Source organism: Aquarana catesbeiana, linkage group LG08 (assembly GCF_042186555.1).
Source record: "Aquarana catesbeiana isolate 2022-GZ linkage group LG08, ASM4218655v1, whole genome shotgun sequence".
NCBI lineage: Eukaryota > Metazoa > Chordata > Amphibia > Anura > Ranidae > Aquarana > Aquarana catesbeiana.
In genome coordinates this window covers 277682764-277699025 of record NC_133331.1, presented here as the reverse complement: position 1 = coordinate 277699025, position 16262 = coordinate 277682764, and the positions used below count along the sequence as shown (strand labels likewise).

General features: G+C 45.3%; 1 long non-coding RNA gene across 1 annotated transcript in view; it reads left to right on the top strand.

Annotated features, from left to right (window-relative positions):
• LOC141105407 (uncharacterized) overlaps positions 1-15772 on the top strand; it is a 36726-nt gene extending 20954 nt beyond the window's left edge. Inside the window, exons 2-3 of the long non-coding RNA XR_012235593.1 lie at positions 6649-6729; positions 15549-15772. This is a non-coding gene — a long non-coding RNA (uncharacterized lncRNA). The remainder of the gene's footprint in view (positions 1-6648; positions 6730-15548) is intronic.
• Positions 15773-16262: the final 490 nt, after the last annotated feature.

Genomic DNA, 16262 nt, shown 5'->3' with positions numbered 1-16262 from the left:
CTTCACCTCAGAGATTGCCCCAGAATCTCCTCCATTCGAAACAAGGCGGTCAAGTTTCCTCCGCAAACGCTGATAGGTGATATACTTATCTTGCTGCTTCTTTCTTCCTATGGCCTTGAAAAGCCCAACAGTCTGCTGTTTTACAAGCTCCCACCATTCTGACTTGCTGTTGCAAAAGTCTAGGATCGTTACCTGTGCTTGAAAAAAATCCTCAAAGGATTGTCTTACTCTCTCGTCTTCCAGGAGGGCCGAATTCAATTTCCAGATACACCTTCCCCTAGGTGGCATGTCTGAGGCATTCAGAGTCACAGGTAGAATACAGTGATCAGAAAACTCCACTGCCTGACACGCAGGTGCTGAAAAAGCAGAGTCTCCCTTTAGAAAAAAACCTATCTATCCTACTCTGACTACTACCTCGCTGAAAAGTGAACCCTGTGCTGTCTGGGCCGCGCTTAATGTGCACATCTACCAGACCTGCTTCCCTAATTATCACATTGAGAAAAAGGGTGTCATAGCGCAGCTTATCTCTGAAACCTCTCCTGTCTTTAGACCTAGTAATGGTGTTGAAATCACCTCCAAAGATAACCTGCTGGGCCATAAAAAGAAAAGGCTTAATCTTTGTAAAGAGGCATTTCCTGTCCCACTTTGTCTCGGGACCATAGATGTTAATCAAGTGCTCTACATCAATTACTCGCCGGCACGTTACCATACCAGAAAAAAGGACCGCAACCCCACTGTAAGGCTCGGCCGCAAAAGATCAAAATGAGGGACCACGTCTCCACTCCTTCTTTGCCAGATGTATATCGGCCAGACTACTCAGCTGGGTCTCTTGCAAAAACAAAATGTCAGCATCAAACTCGCTGAGCAAAAATAAGGCCATATGACGAGCACTTGCTGATCTTAAGCTGGCAACATTAATGGTTGCCACTTTTAACGGAGTGGGAACTGCCACTAGGGTAGTTGAGGCAGCTGTTTCTTAGCCTGACTATTCCCTCTCCCTGGAGAACCAGCGCGCTTCGTTGCACCCTGGCATTCATCATCCACAGAGGATGCAGAACTCAATGAGTTCCATTCATCCTCATCATCATCTGACAGGACCTTAAACTTATTTTCCAAAGGCAAAACCTCAGGACTTAAGGTAACTGTACCTCTTTTTTTTTTTTCTTCTTTTTGCCCCTCCTCCTTTTATCCTCCAACCACTCCATATCATCCTTGGACAAACCGGAGTCAACAGCCTCCCTACCCTTCACCCCCCACCCTCCCTTCCCTTATCCACCACCAGGCCAGCCTCTTCACCATCCTCCCCACTGCTCTGCACCCCACGATCCTTAACAGGAACCCTGCAGCGTCGAGGGAGGGGGACTGGCACCACACCTGACGTACCAGCCTCAGCACCTGTGCATGTATGTATGCATAAGCACATGCACACGCACACACACATAAGAAAAATACCAATATTGTAGTTAATAAAGCTCAAAATAAAATAAATGTCAATTCCCAATGGTCTAAGGCATAGTGGAAGCAGTCAGAACAAGATTATACATTCTTTTAAACATATAAAGCCAACTAAAAGGCTACAAAATATGGAATCAATAAACAAAACTTAACTCCTAAATTAACATCTGCAGGTTATGACCTATCCAAACCACTAGAGGAATGGCTTGAAACTGATGGACTCATTTAGTCCTGGGAAGGAGGTGGCCAGGGCCGGACTGGCCTATCGGGATACCGGGAAATATCCCGGTAGGCTGGCTGCACAAAGTACCGCTGGGGCCGCTCACTGCCTGTGTCAGCAATCTGAAGAGCAGCAGCGGCGGCCGCCGCTGCTGCACTATGCAGTGGCTGTGTCACTCACTGCTGTCTGTGTCTCCTCCGTTCCGGCGCGCCGCCCACCACACTCATTATGCCTCTGTCTGTGTGCCTGTGTGGGAGGAGCAGGAGAACGCCGTGCTGCTACATTTTTGCCTTCATCACTCGTCCCGTGCGGTGCCAGCCAGCACCGCCCACTATCTGCACAAGGAGAGAATAGAAGTGAATGGCCGGCCGTGCAGCTGCTGCAGCACAAGAACTAAGGTATTAAAAATCTCCCTCCCTCTCCCTCTCCCTCTCCCTCCCTCTCTCTCTCTCTCTCTCCCTCTCTCTCTCTCTCTCTCTCTCTCCCTCCCTCTCTCTCTCTTCCTCCCTCTCTCTCCCCCCTCTCTCTCCCCCCCATCAAATGCAGCCACTGTACCCATAAATTGCTGCCACTGTGCCCCATTAAACGCAGCCACTGTACCCATCAATTGCAGCCACTGTGCCCGTTAAACGCTGCCACTGTACCATCAAACGCAGCCACTGTACCATCAAACGCAGCCACTGTACCCATAAATTGCCACCACTGTGCCCATTAAACGCTGCCACTGTACCATCAAACGCTGCCACTGTACCATCAAACGCAGCCACTGTACCATCAAATGCAGCCACTGTACCCATAAATTGCAGCCACTGTGCCCATTAAACGTTGCCACTGTACCATCAATTGCAGCCACTGTACCATCAAACGCAGCCACTGTACCATCAAATGCAGCCACTGTACCCATCAATTGCAGCCACTGTGCCCATTAAACGCTGCCACTGTACCATCAAACGCAGCCACTGTACCATCAAACGCAGCCACTGTACCCATAAATTGCCACCACTGTGCCCATTAAACACAGCCACTGTGCCCATCAAACGCAGCCACTGTACCATCAAACGCAGCCACTGTACCCATAAATTGCTATGGGGCTGGTATGACATTTTTTCCAGGGCTGGTTTTCATTCCCAGTCCGGCCCTGGAGGTGGCTGCCAGGGTATGAATCCATCTCATTTCTCTCTGTAAGAGAATCTTATCCACGTCACCCCCCCCATCATGAGTAGGCAAAAACTCTAATGCAAAGAATTTCATTTTGGTCAAATCAAACAAGTGATATAAGCCCATATGTCGGCTTATAGGCGTTTCCATTTTTCTCTTTTGAACCAGGCAGGGACATATGATCCCTTATTCTGTGATAGAAGGGTCTCTTAGTCATCCCTACATAGAAGGCATTGCAATCGCACTTCATATAGTAGACAATCCCAATAGATTGACAGTTAGTGAAAAAAATGGGTCTGTAAACAGTTCCATTGGGAAGAGTCAATTCATCTAGAGTTTAAAATGAAACCACAAAATTCACATCTCCCGCAGGGCGCAGTGCCCCTACGGGCTTGTCTCCCAGAGTTAGGTATGAGGTGACTATGGACCAATTGGTCCTTAATAGACCTCGACCTCCTATATGTAATTAGGGTAAAAGGGTTGACATATCTGGAAATGACCCTATCATTTGACAATAAGGTCCAATATTTTTGAATGATCTGACAAACTTTTCTATGTTCACTAGAGTATCTAGTTATTAGTCGCACCTGTTGGTCTGATTTTTGTTCTTTTTTAGAGTGAATTAATTCAGCTCTGCTTGGTTTTTTTGCCCTGTGGTAGGCCTTTTTGAGGATAGAACGACTGTATCCCCTATCTAATAGGCGTAGCTGCAATGCTGAATCCTCATTTTCGAAATCTTGGTCACAACTACAATTCCTCCTTATTCGCAGGTATTGGCTGTATGGGATGCTCTCGACCAAAGGTACATACGTCAAAAAGCACCCAGAAATGGATGGCAATAAAGCGCTGGAGAGTTCTAAAGTGGCTGGAGAGGGGCCCCAGGGCTTCTGCCTACAATAGCTTCATTTTGGATCTGCTTTCTTTCATCCTGACCAATAATATTTTTCTTTTTGACTACTCCCACTACCTCCAGCTGCAGGGTGTTGCGATGGGGACTAAATGTGCCCCATCGTACGCCAATCTGTACCTGGGGGGGGGGGGATGAGAGAATTTTTCCTCAGATGATTACCAAGAATTTTTTGACAATGTTCTGATTTGGCGTTGGTTCATTGACGACATTTTTGTTGTGTGGCCCGGCTCTAGGGATGAACTTTTTTCCTTTCTGGGCAAACTTCAGGACAATTCTTTCAACTTAAAGTTCACTATGACATGTGATCAAAAGGCAATCAATTTTTTGGATATTTCCATTTACTTGAATTCTGATGGCACGATCGGTTCCTCCTTGTTCAGGAAACCCTCAGCAGGAAATACTATTTTACATGCTGCTAGCTCTCACCCGAAACCTTTGATTGAGAGCATCCCATACAGCCAATACCTGCAAATAAGGAGGAATTGTGGTTGTGACCAAGATTTTGAAAATGAGGCTTCAGCACTGCAGCTACACCTATTAGATAGGGGGTACAGTCATTCTATCCTCAAAAGGACCTACCACAGGGCAAAAAAAATGAAGCCAAGCTGAATTAATTCACTCCAAAAAACAAAACAAAAATCAGACCAACAGGTGCAACTAATAACTAGATACTCTAGTGAACATAGAAAAGTTTGTCAGATCATTCAAAAATATTGGCCCTTAGTGTCAATTGATAGGGTCATTTCCAGATATGTTAACCCTTTTCCCCTAATTACATATAGGAGGTCGAGGTCTATTAAGGACCAATTGGTCCATAGTCACCTCATACCTAACTCTGGGAGACAAGCCCGTAGAGGCACTGCGCCCTGCGGGAGATGTGAATTTTGTGGTTTCGTTTTAGACTCAGATGAATTGATTCTTTCCAATGGGACTGTTTACAGACCCAATTTTTTTGCTAACTGTCAATCTATTGGGATCGTCTACTATATGAAGTGCGATTGTAATGCCTTCTATCGCAGAATAAGGGATCATGTGTCCCTGGTTCAAAAGATAAAAATGGAAACGCCTATAAGCCGACATATGGGCTTATATCACTCGTTTGATTTGACCAAAATGAAATTCTTTGCATTAGAGTTTTTGCCTACTCATGACGGGGGGGGTGACGTGGATAAGATTCAGTTACAGAGTGAAACAAGATGGATTCATACCCTGGCAGCCACCTCCTTCCCATGACTAAATGAGTCCATCAGTTTTAAGCCATTCCTCTAGTGGTTTGGATAGGTCATAAGCTGCAGATGTTCATTTAGGAGTAAAGTTTTGTTTGATTCCATATTTTGTAGCTTTTTAGTTGGCTTTATATATGTTTAAAAGAATGTATACTCTTGTTCTGACTGCTTCCACTATGCCTTAGACCATTGGGAACTGAGATTTATTTTATTTTGAGCTTTATTATCTACAATATTGGTATTTTTCTTGTGTGTGTGTGTGCGCGTGTGCTTATGCGTACATACATGCACAGGTATATATAATTCAAATAAGGGGTTTAATTTATAATTTTCAATTGTATATCTGTATTGTGGGGATTTTCTATTCCCCATCCATTTTGTATCCCAAAGAGGCCCCCGCTAGGCTCAGTTGACCATACAGACGCCCAGGGCATCATTCTCAGTTGTGTCATTTTGTTTTGACTCCACTGGGTGGCACCATTGTGTCTTCCTCATAAATCACTGCTTTGGCCTAGTCCAATTGGTGTCTTTTTGGTTGCTAAGCCAAAATCCATCTAGCCCGGTTTAATTTTCCACATCTTGACTCAAATCCAGCTCAAATCGGCATTTTTACATCTTCATTCATCTGTTTGCCTATACTATGTTTTTTTACACTGACTGGTCGATCCGGTCCTAGGATTTGATGCTTTTGCGTCACTTCCGGTGAGCCATCTGATGTCATTTTCGGTGCGCCGTCTGGCGCCGTCTTTGTTTATTTACGTTTTTTTCTGTGTCTAGCGTCACTTCCGATGTGACCATCCATGAGGGTTTTTTTGGCGCAAATTGGGGGAGGTGGAGGGTATATAAGATCACTGGTGGAGACACTAGAAGCTAAGGCCACCATGAAAGGAGGAAAGTTTTGTTGCGGAATCATTTTCTCAGGTATTTTATATTGTGTTTAATCTTTGGGAAATTCCTTATTTCTTTTTCACTTTTCTATATGGATCATTGATCAAATACATTTTGCTGTAGGTTTCTATGCCCTTTTTGGGGGATCCCGAGCTGTATCAAGCTAACTTGGACATGTGAAAGTTCATTTTGTTGAACGTCAGTCCTGGTTATTTAATATAGTACAGGTATATTTTATTTTTTTCATATGGACCTTTGAATATATTTTTTTCTTTATCTTAAATCTTTTTGATTTGTTTATATTTCCATCTCTACCTAGGCCCTTTATCCACCAGTTTCAAGCATATTTGCTTCTTTATATTATACTACCCCCTATGGTCACAAGACAATCCATCTGTGGGGCTCCCCTTTTTTTGACTGCCTGGGCCTTTTCATTAGTCCTACACCATATCAGTCTGGGCTTGTGGTATTAATTATACATTGTGTCTTTGAATTTTTGACTTATTGTGTATTATTGTATTGTTCATATTGTAATTTTTGTGTATTGTTATTCTTAGTGCCTGATAAACATAATTCTCCTGAGGAAGCTACTGGACGTGGTGAAACATGTTGAGGAAATTTTTCAGCTGCACACTCTGAAATTGTATTGTAACTTTGGATGGAATTTTTAATCTATTATGTCTTTTACCAAAAAATCTTTTCTAAATAAATAATCCTTTTTGATATGTCTTGTGTGTTGAATGTTGCACCTTTAAAATCCCAATTTTCTATTTTTCTTGTTTCATTCACAGGAACAGCCACCCTATCTGGTGCAGGCAAAGTTGCTGTAATATCCAATCAGCTCCTCTCTGCGAACTCTTGTTACAGAGTAGGTGAGGTTGAAAAAAGACACAAGTCCATCAAGTCCAACCTATGTGTGTGATTATATGTCAGTATTACATTGTATATCCCTGTATGTTGCAGTTGTTCAGGTGCTTATCTAATAGTTTTTGAAACTATTGATGCCCCCCGCTGAGACCACCGCCTGTGGAAGGGAATTCCACGTCCTTGCCGCTCTTACAGCAAAGAACCCTCTACGTAGTTTAAGGTTAAACCTCTTTTCTTCTAATTTTAATGAGTGGCCACGAGTCTTGTTAAACTGTCTTATGCGAAAAAGTTTTATTCCTATTGTGGGGTCACCAGTACGGTATTTGTATATTGAAATCATATCGCCTCTTAAGCATCTCTTCTCCAGAGACAATAAGTTCAGTGCTTGCAACCTTTCCTCATAACTAATATCCTCCAGACCCTTTATTAGCTTTGTTGCCCTTCTTTGTACTCTCTCCATTTCCAGTACATCCTTCCTGAGGACTGGTGCCCAGAACTGGACAGCATACTCTAGGTGTGGCCGGACCAGAGTCTTGTAGAGCGGGAGAATTATCGTTTTATCTCTGGCGTTGATCCCCTTTTTAATGCATGCCAATATTCTGTTTGGTTTGTTAGCAGCAGCTTGGCATTGCATGCCATTGCTGAGCCTATCATCTACTAGGACCCCCAGGTCCTTTTCCATCCTAGATTCCCCCAGAGCCCCCCCCCCCCCCAGTGTATAGATTGCATTCATATTTTTGCCACCCAAATGCATTATTTAAAATTTTTCTACATTGAACCTCATTTGCCATGTAGTTGCCCACCCCATTATTTGTTCAGATCCTTTTGCAAGGTTTCTACATCCTGCGGAGAAGTTATTGCCCTGCTTTGCTTAGTATCGTCCGCAAATACAGAGATTGAACTGTTTACCCTATCCTCCAGGTCATTTATGAACAAATTAAATAGGATTGGTCCCAGCACAGAACCCTGGGGGACCCCACTACCCACCCCTGACCATTCCGAGTACTCCCCATTTATCACCACCCTCTGAACTCGCCCTTGTAGCCAGTTTTTAATCCATGTACTCACCCTATGGTCCATGCCAATGAACTTTATTTTGTACAGTAAACGTTTATGGGGAACTGTGTCCAATGCTTTTGCAAAATCCAGATACACCACGTCTACGGGCCTTCCTTTATCTAGCTGGCAACTCACCTCCTCATAGAAGGTTAGTAGATTGGTTTGGCAAGAACGATTCTTCATGAATCCATGCTGATTACTGCTAATGATACCGTTATCATTACTAAAATCTTGTATATAGTCCTTATCATCCCCTCCAAGAGTTTACATACTATTGATGTTAGGCTAACTGGTCTGTAATTCTCAGGGATGTATTTTGGGCCCTTTTTAAATATTGGTGCTACATTGGCTTTTCTCCAATCAGCTGGTACCAACCCAGTCAGTAGACTGTCAGTAAAAATTAGGAACAATGGTCTGGCAATTACTTTACTGAGTTCCCTAAGTACCCTTGGGTGCAAGCCATCTGGTCCCGGTGATTTATTAATGTTAAGTTTCTCAAGTCTAATTTTAATTCTGTCCTCTGTTAACCATGGAGGTGCTTCCTGTGATGTGTCCTGAGGATAAACTCTGCAGTTTTGGTTACTGAGTCCCCGCGATTCCCTCGTGAAGACTGAGGAGAAGAGTAAATTCAATACCTTCACCATCTCCCTATCCTTTGTAACCAGATGTCCTTCCTCATTCTTTATGTGGCCAATATGGTCTGTCCTCCCTTTTTTACTGTTTACATACTTAAATAATTTCTTGGGATTTTTTTTGCTCTCCTCCGCTATGTGTCTTTCATGTTCTATCTTAGCCGTCCTTATTGCACCCTTACATTTCTTGTTGCATTCTTTATAAAGTCTGAATGCTGATGATGATCCCTCAACCTTGTATTTTTTGAAGGCCTTCGCCTTTGCTTTTATATGCATTTTTACATTGGAGTTAAGCCATCCAGGACTTTTGGCTCTTTTAAAATTATTACCCAATGGGATGCATTGGCTAATGCCCTTATTTAATATGCTCTTAAAGCAAATCCATCTCTCCTCTGTGTTCTTTGTTAAGATTTTATCCCAATTTATGCCTTCTAGCAAGGTTTGTAATTTAGGGAAGTTGGCTCTTTTGAAATTCAGTGTCTTTGATTTCCCCTTATGTTTCCTATTTGTGTGATTTATACTGAAGCTAATTGACCTGTGATCGCTGTTACCTAAATTGCCCCGTATTTCCACATCTGTGATTAGGTCTGTATTGTTGGTAATCAGTAGATCCAGTAATGCTTTATTTCTAGTTGGTGCGTCTACCATCTGACCCATAAAATTGTCCTGCAAGACATTTAGGAACTGGGGAGCCTTAGATGAATGCACGGTTCCCTCTGCCGAGTCTATGTCTGGATAATTAAAATCCCCCATTATGATAACACTTCCCATCCTTGCTGCTAATCCAAATTGTGATAGGAGATCTGTCTCCCTTTCCTCCCTCAGGTTAGGGGGCCTATAGCATACTCCCAGTATTATTTTCCCCTTAGCTTCATCACTTTGAAACTCTACCCATAAGGATTCCACCTCCTTCCTAGCTCCCTTAGTGATGTCATCTCTCACATTCACTTATACATTATTCTTGATATATAGGCATACCCCTCCCCCTTTTTTACCCTCTCTATCCTTGAAATAAAGAGTATACCCTTGAATGTTTGCCAGCCAATCATGAGAGCTGTTGAACCAGGTCTCTGAAATTCCCACAAAATCCAAGTCCTCCTCGTACAGTATCTCTAGTTCACCCATCTTGTCCGCCAGGCTCCTGGCATTGGTGAACATGCCACGTAGTTTAGACCGGTCGCATATTATCCTCTTATTGGGTGTTCCGAGATTGCAACTAGGACTTGCTACTCTTCCCCCAGAAGCTGACAGTTACTCTCACCAGTTACATTTAAATCTGAGGTTTTATTTCCAGCAGGTGAATCAGACTGTGCATTGTCTATGGGTCTGGGCTGACTGCTTGTAGGACTACAACCCTCAGCGAGCCCATTGTCACTAATTAAGTTCACACCACCATCCTGCACACACACTGCATAGTTGCCAACAGTCCCGATTTTCCCGGGACAATCCCGATTTTGGGACCCTTGTCCCAATCGGAGGCTGTCCCGAATCAGCATTTTGCCCAGGGAAATCGGGAATGTTTGCTTTTTCATTTTTTTCAACATCTGGCTTCAGCAAAATGTCCTCCGGCGCCGCCGCTAGATCGTTCCCCCTTGTGTTCAGTGGAGAGAGGAAGGGGGCTTGATCCGTGCAGTCAATGAATCGGCTTCTCCTCTCACAATACTGAAGCCGGGTTAAGCTGCACGGATCGGCCCCTCCCCTCTCCACTGAACACATGGCGCTTATGTTCCTTCTGCTCTTGACAAATGGACATGTGCTGGGGGGTGTTATGGGAGGGGAAGGTCTGCACTGGCACTGGAACTGATGGAGGGGGTGGGGTCTGCACTGAGGGGGGTCTGCACTGATGGAGGGGGGTCTGCACTGAGGGAGGTCTGCACTGATAGAGGGGGGGTCTGCACTGAGGGGGGTCTGCACTGAGGGGGGTCTGCACTGATGGAGAGGGGTCTGCACTGAGGGGGGTCTGCACTGATGGAGGGGGGTCTGCATTGAGGGGGTCTGCACTGATGGAGGGGGGTCTGCATTGAGGGGGTCTGCACTGATGGAGGGGGTCTGCACTGAGGGGGGTCAGCACTGGGGGGGTCTGCACTGAGGGGGTCTATACTGATAGATGGGGGGACCGCACTGAGGGGGGTCTGTATTGAGGGAGAAGGGTCTGTACTGAGGGGGTCTAAACTGATGGAGCGGGTCTGTACTTAGTGGGGGGTCTGTACTGAGGGAGGAGGATCTATACTGCTGGAGGGGCGGTCTGTACTTAGTGGGGGGGTCTTTACTGAGGGAGGGGGGTCTGTACTGAAGGGGGACCATAGTTGGTGGAGGGGGGGTGACACCAATTTTTTTACGCACCGGGTGACACCAGCTGTAGTGAAGCCATTGGCTCTTGTCTCTGCAGCAATTTAACTTGTACAGGAGGGGGGTTAACTATATACAGGAGGAGGGGGGTTAGCTATATACAGGAGGAGGGGGGTAGCTATATACAGGAGGAGGGGGGTTAACTATATACAAAGGGGGGGGTTAGCTATATACAGGAGGAGGGGGGGTTAGCTATATACAGGAGGAGGGGGGTTAACTATATACAGGAGGGGAGGGTTAACTATATACAGGAGGGTTAACTATATACAGGAGGGGGTTAACTATATACAGGAGGGGGGAGGGTTAACTATGTACAGGAGAGGGGAGGGTTAACTGTGTACAGGAGAGGGGAGGGTTAACTGTGTACAGGAGAGGGGAGGGTTAACTATTTACAGGAGGGAGGGTTAACTATGCACAGGAGGGGTAACTATGCACAGGGGGGTAACTATGTACAGGGGGAGGGGGTAATTATGTACAGGGGGGGTAACTATAGCTCTGCCTGGGACACTGATTTAAGGACTGAGGCTGGGAACATTGGTGTAAAGACTGACTCTGCTGGGGGCACCTGATGCAAGGGCGGACTCTGCTGGGGGCATCTGATGCAAGGACGGACTCTGCTGGGGGCATCTGATGCAAGGACGGACTCTGCTGGGGGCACCTGATGCAAGGACGGACTCTGCTGGGGGCACCTGATGCAAGGACGGACTCTGCTGGGGGCACCTGATGCAAGGACGGACTCTGCTGGGGGCACCTGATGCAAGGACGGACTCTGCTGGGGGCACCTGATGCAAGGACGGACTCTGCTGGGGGCACCTGATGCAAGGACGGACTCTGCTGGGGGCACCTGATGCAAGGACGGACTCTGCTGGAGGCACCTGATGCAAGGACGGACTCTGCTGGGGGCACCTGATGCAAGGACGGACTCTGCTGGGGGCACCTGATGCAAGGACGGACTCTGCTGGTGGCAGGCGACGTGGCTAGTGACACGCTCAGGGATCCCACTGATTCGGCATTATGGTGAGTTTAATGATTGGAGTATCTTTATCTGCTGATTGTTAAACTTTCTAGAATACACATATTTCCATTGTTGTGTAGGATCTAGGGCTGCTGTCCCTTGATTCCTCTCTCCCCCTTTCCCTCTCCATCCCTCATTCATCTCAGACTCTAACCACATCCCCTTTGAGACACGCCCAGTTAAGCCACACCCACTATTTCACATAAACCATGCCCATTTTTTGCCACAGCGCAGTTTTTTTTATTGCTATGCCATGCCTACAAACGCATGCCCCGCCCCCTAATTATTATATGGCCCCACCTACAGCCAAAAAAGTGTCCCACAAATTTTTTTTGCAATGTTGGCAACTATGACACTGTACCTGCTTTCTGTAATGTCACCTCTGCGATTTCATGGCTGACGGTGGGATTAGACTTCCCCTCAGCTGCTGCAGACTCCATGGTGATTCTCTCCACAGGTCCTTCTTCCACAGGGCGAGGAACAGTGTCCATCTCATCACCATCCATTGAAGCCGCATGCGGAGGGGATTCTAGCTTAGTGATGAACTCCAGCATGCCAGTACCTTCAACCTCCTGCTCAGATGTTCCATACTGCTGGGGAGTGAGGGGGACATTGAGGGCTCAGCAGACTCCTGAGGTGTTGAAGAGCTGGGCTCATCCTCCGGGCCCACTTTCTCACTCTCTACTGACTCTGTCGGTACCTGCATCTCCTCACTGGTTGGGTCACCTTCCATACAGGAAGCGGCTCCTCTCCTCATGCGATTAAATCGCTCCTCATTCCTATATTTCTCTTTAAATATTCCGCTTTCTCCTTCAGAGAACTCACCAGTTCCCTCTGCTTCCTCACAGCTTGCTCCAAGTCCTTCAACTCAGGCCTCAGAGCCGGTCTCTTCTTGCTGTACACTTTGGCACAAATCTGTTTTTTCTTTCTGAATTTAGCCATCAAAACCAACAACTTCTCCTCTTCCTTTTCAATCCGCTTCAGCTTGCTGACACCAGCCTAGAGCACACATCAGTCAGGGGAGCCGTATTGATGCCCCCCACCACCTCCAGGCTCAGTGACTGACTCCACCCCTCCAAAATGGTAGCAATCTATAAAAAGGTGGGGTATACATGGGCAGGGCAAAGGGAGTGGAGTCAGGGGTGGAGCCAAAGGGGGCGGCAAAATAAGGTTAAGCCTAGGGTGTCAAAAATCCTTGCACTAGCCCTGCACACATACAATAATTCAGATGGAGGCAAACAACCCTATAAGTGTACAAGGCGAAATGGGAGTTGCTGATGTGAAAGATTCATCTGGGATGTCCTGAGCGATGCATGATATCATTGAGGAGACAATATTTCGTAAGGGCAAGGTTATGGCAGAAAGGGCATAACAATGAAGAGTAAGGGATTAAGCGACTGTAAATGTCTCCGTCCAAAGATGTCTCTGTTTCTCCTTCATCAAGAGTGTAGGCTCCTTTATAAATGAGGTGTGTTACTGGCCAGATCACAAGGACAAAACAGGGGGGCATAAAGCCTAAAAAAATAAACTAATGCAGACACCACTTCTAATGATTGGTAAGCTGCAATATATTACATTTGGGCCATACACTGGAAGAATATATTTAGAATATTTTTATTTTTAAAAGGTTGGTTTGATTTCCTAATGGTTTGTGGGGTCATATCGATGATTGATTTTGACTGTAACAATGAAAATATTTGAGGGAACAGAATAGAAAAAAATTACACATATTGTAATGCGGATCTTCTAAGGCAGTGGTCATCAACCCTGTCCTCAGGGCCCACTAACAGGCCAGGTTTTATGTATTACCTTGGTGAGATGCAGAGTATAATACTGCAATCACTGAGCAGCAAATTATATCACCTGTGATGTATTTCAGTTATCTTGCAAACTTGGCCTGTTAGTGGGCCCTGAGGACAGGGTTGATGACCACGGTTCTAAGGCACAAAAGAAACATTTTTAAATACTTAAGAACTGGACCCAATTTTAAAATTGGGTCCGCTCGTGGAATGGCGACAAACTTTGACCCTTAAAAATCTCCGTAGGCGACATTTAAAAATGTCTACAGGTTACCAGTTTGGAGTTACAGAGGTGGTCTAGTGCTAGAATTATTGCTCTCGCTCTAACGATCGCAGCGATACCTGCGGGGGGCGCAGCGTGGCCATGCCATGTTGCTAGGACACGGCGCGACCCCGCTCTCTGTAAGGAGCCGCATCCGCGGCTCTTTAACCATGTGATCAAACACAGCCGGTAGGGATGAGCTTTATGTTCGGGTCGAACATGAGTTCGACTCGAACATTGGCTGTTCTCCCGTTCGCCGAATAGCGAACAATTTGGTATGGAATTTGGGGGATCCCCCACGCAATTTTTTCTTTCAAATTTTGGTTCGGGGTTCCCCTTAATATTCATACCAGACCCAAAGGGCCTGCTGTTTTTTTCAATGACTTTTATGTGTATTGCCGGGACCGACAACTCATATAGCCGTGAGTACTTTTAAATGACTTTTTTTCCTTTAGAAATGTAATTTTGCTCTCGGACTGTTCTAAACATGGCAAACATGCGCCACTTTACAGGCATACTATAGACACCCCCCAGGTATGAAATTTAAAGGAATATTCCACTTTTATTGTTTCACGTTAAGCATTATTAAAATCACTGCTCCTGAAAAAACATCCGTTGATTCATGTCCCCTGGGGCAGGACCCAGGTCCCCAAACCCTTTTTATAACAATACCATGCATATAAGCCTTTAAAATTAGCACTTTTGATTATTCATGTTCGTGTCCCATAGACTTTAACAGTGTTAATCAGTGCCCACCAGTGCCAGCAATCAGTGCCACCAATCAGTGCCCATTAGTGATGCCAGTCAGTGCTGGCTATCAGTGCTGCCCATCAATGCCCATCACTGCTGTCCATCACTGCTGTCCATCAATGCTCATCAGTGACACCCATCAGTGCTACCCATCAATGCCCATCAGTACCGCCTATCCGTGCCACTTAACAGTGCCCACCAGTGCAGCCTAACAGTGCCCATCAGTGCCACATTTCAATGCTACCTAATCACTGCCCATAAGTGCCGCCTCATTAGTGCCCATAAGTGCCACCTCATCAGTGCCTACCAGTTCAGCCTATCAGTGCCCATCAGTGCCGCCTCATCAGCGCACATCAGTGAAGGAGAAAAATTACTTACAGTAGTTACAAAATTTACTGATAGAAACTAAGTAAAAAAAACGTTTTTTTTCAACATTTTTGGTCTTTCTATTTTTATTTTTGTAAAAAATAAATAACCCAGCAGTGATTAAATACCACCAAAAGAAAGCTCTATTTGTGTGAAGAAAATGTTAAAAATTTAATCTGGGTACAGTGTAGCATAACCGCGCAATTGTCATTCAAAGTGTGACAGTGTTGACAGGGGTTAAAAATCCCCATGTTGCAGCGCTCCAAAGATGCTGCTTGCAGGACTTTCTCTAACGTCCCACAAGTAAAAGCACTCGGGCTTTCACATTTGGGCGGCATCGGAGGACGTTTCCAGGTGCTTTTCAGGCGCTATTTCTAGCATTAAAGTGCCTTAAAACTGCCTCAGTGTGAAGAGGGTCTAAGAGATTCAAGTTTGTGACATCCCGCTGTGCCGTATTCCTTCACCATGTTACTGTGGTCATAGAATAGTAATCAACGTGGCCTAAAAATACACATTTGTGGTCCCAGCGAAATACAGTTTTTGTGTAATAATCAATGTTGGTTGATTTACTGATAACCGTGTCTTATCCCAGGAAAGATGCCCATAAAGAAGAAAAGAGATGATCCAGGAGAAAGGGATGTTGAAGTTGAAAAATGAAGTTTACTGAGTCTTATAAAAATGTTCTCTAAGTTGGGGAGAAAATAACCAAAAATGTTGAAGCTTTGAAAATGGAATTAGAAATCATCTGATGTGGAATATCATTTGGCTAAATGCTCAACAGATGTCTTATTAAAAAATAAATTAATATGTCACATACACTGTGTTTTCTTTTTTTTATCTTCATATGATGAACATACTTTAGTTGGGGAAATAATGTCCTTGGAGCACTTCCCAGGGAACGTAATCATTTATCAGCTTTCAGTTGGATTCAGCCGCCCCCCTGATCCGGATAGATCCTCCACCTTATCCAATATCTGATAAAAGCATACAGAATGGATCAGTCCACACTTAGGTCTCATGCAGGCCTCTTGAACCCATTGGGAAAGAGAGCCCTGACTGATGGGGGTATAACCAGGGCGGAGTATGGTGACTAGGGGTCACGGTGGATTGGTGGGGGGACGGAGTGGGGTTGGGCCTGAGCTCACTAAGGTGATTGCCCCAGGGGATTCTGGGCCTTTTTGGTGAAGAAGATCGGTAAGAGCTGGCTGAACCCCACCCTGTCCCTCCAACCATGGACACCGAGCTCCTTCTGGCCAGGGTCCGAGAGATGGCTCTTTAGGGTCAGGCAGGGTTGCTTTTCTCCCTC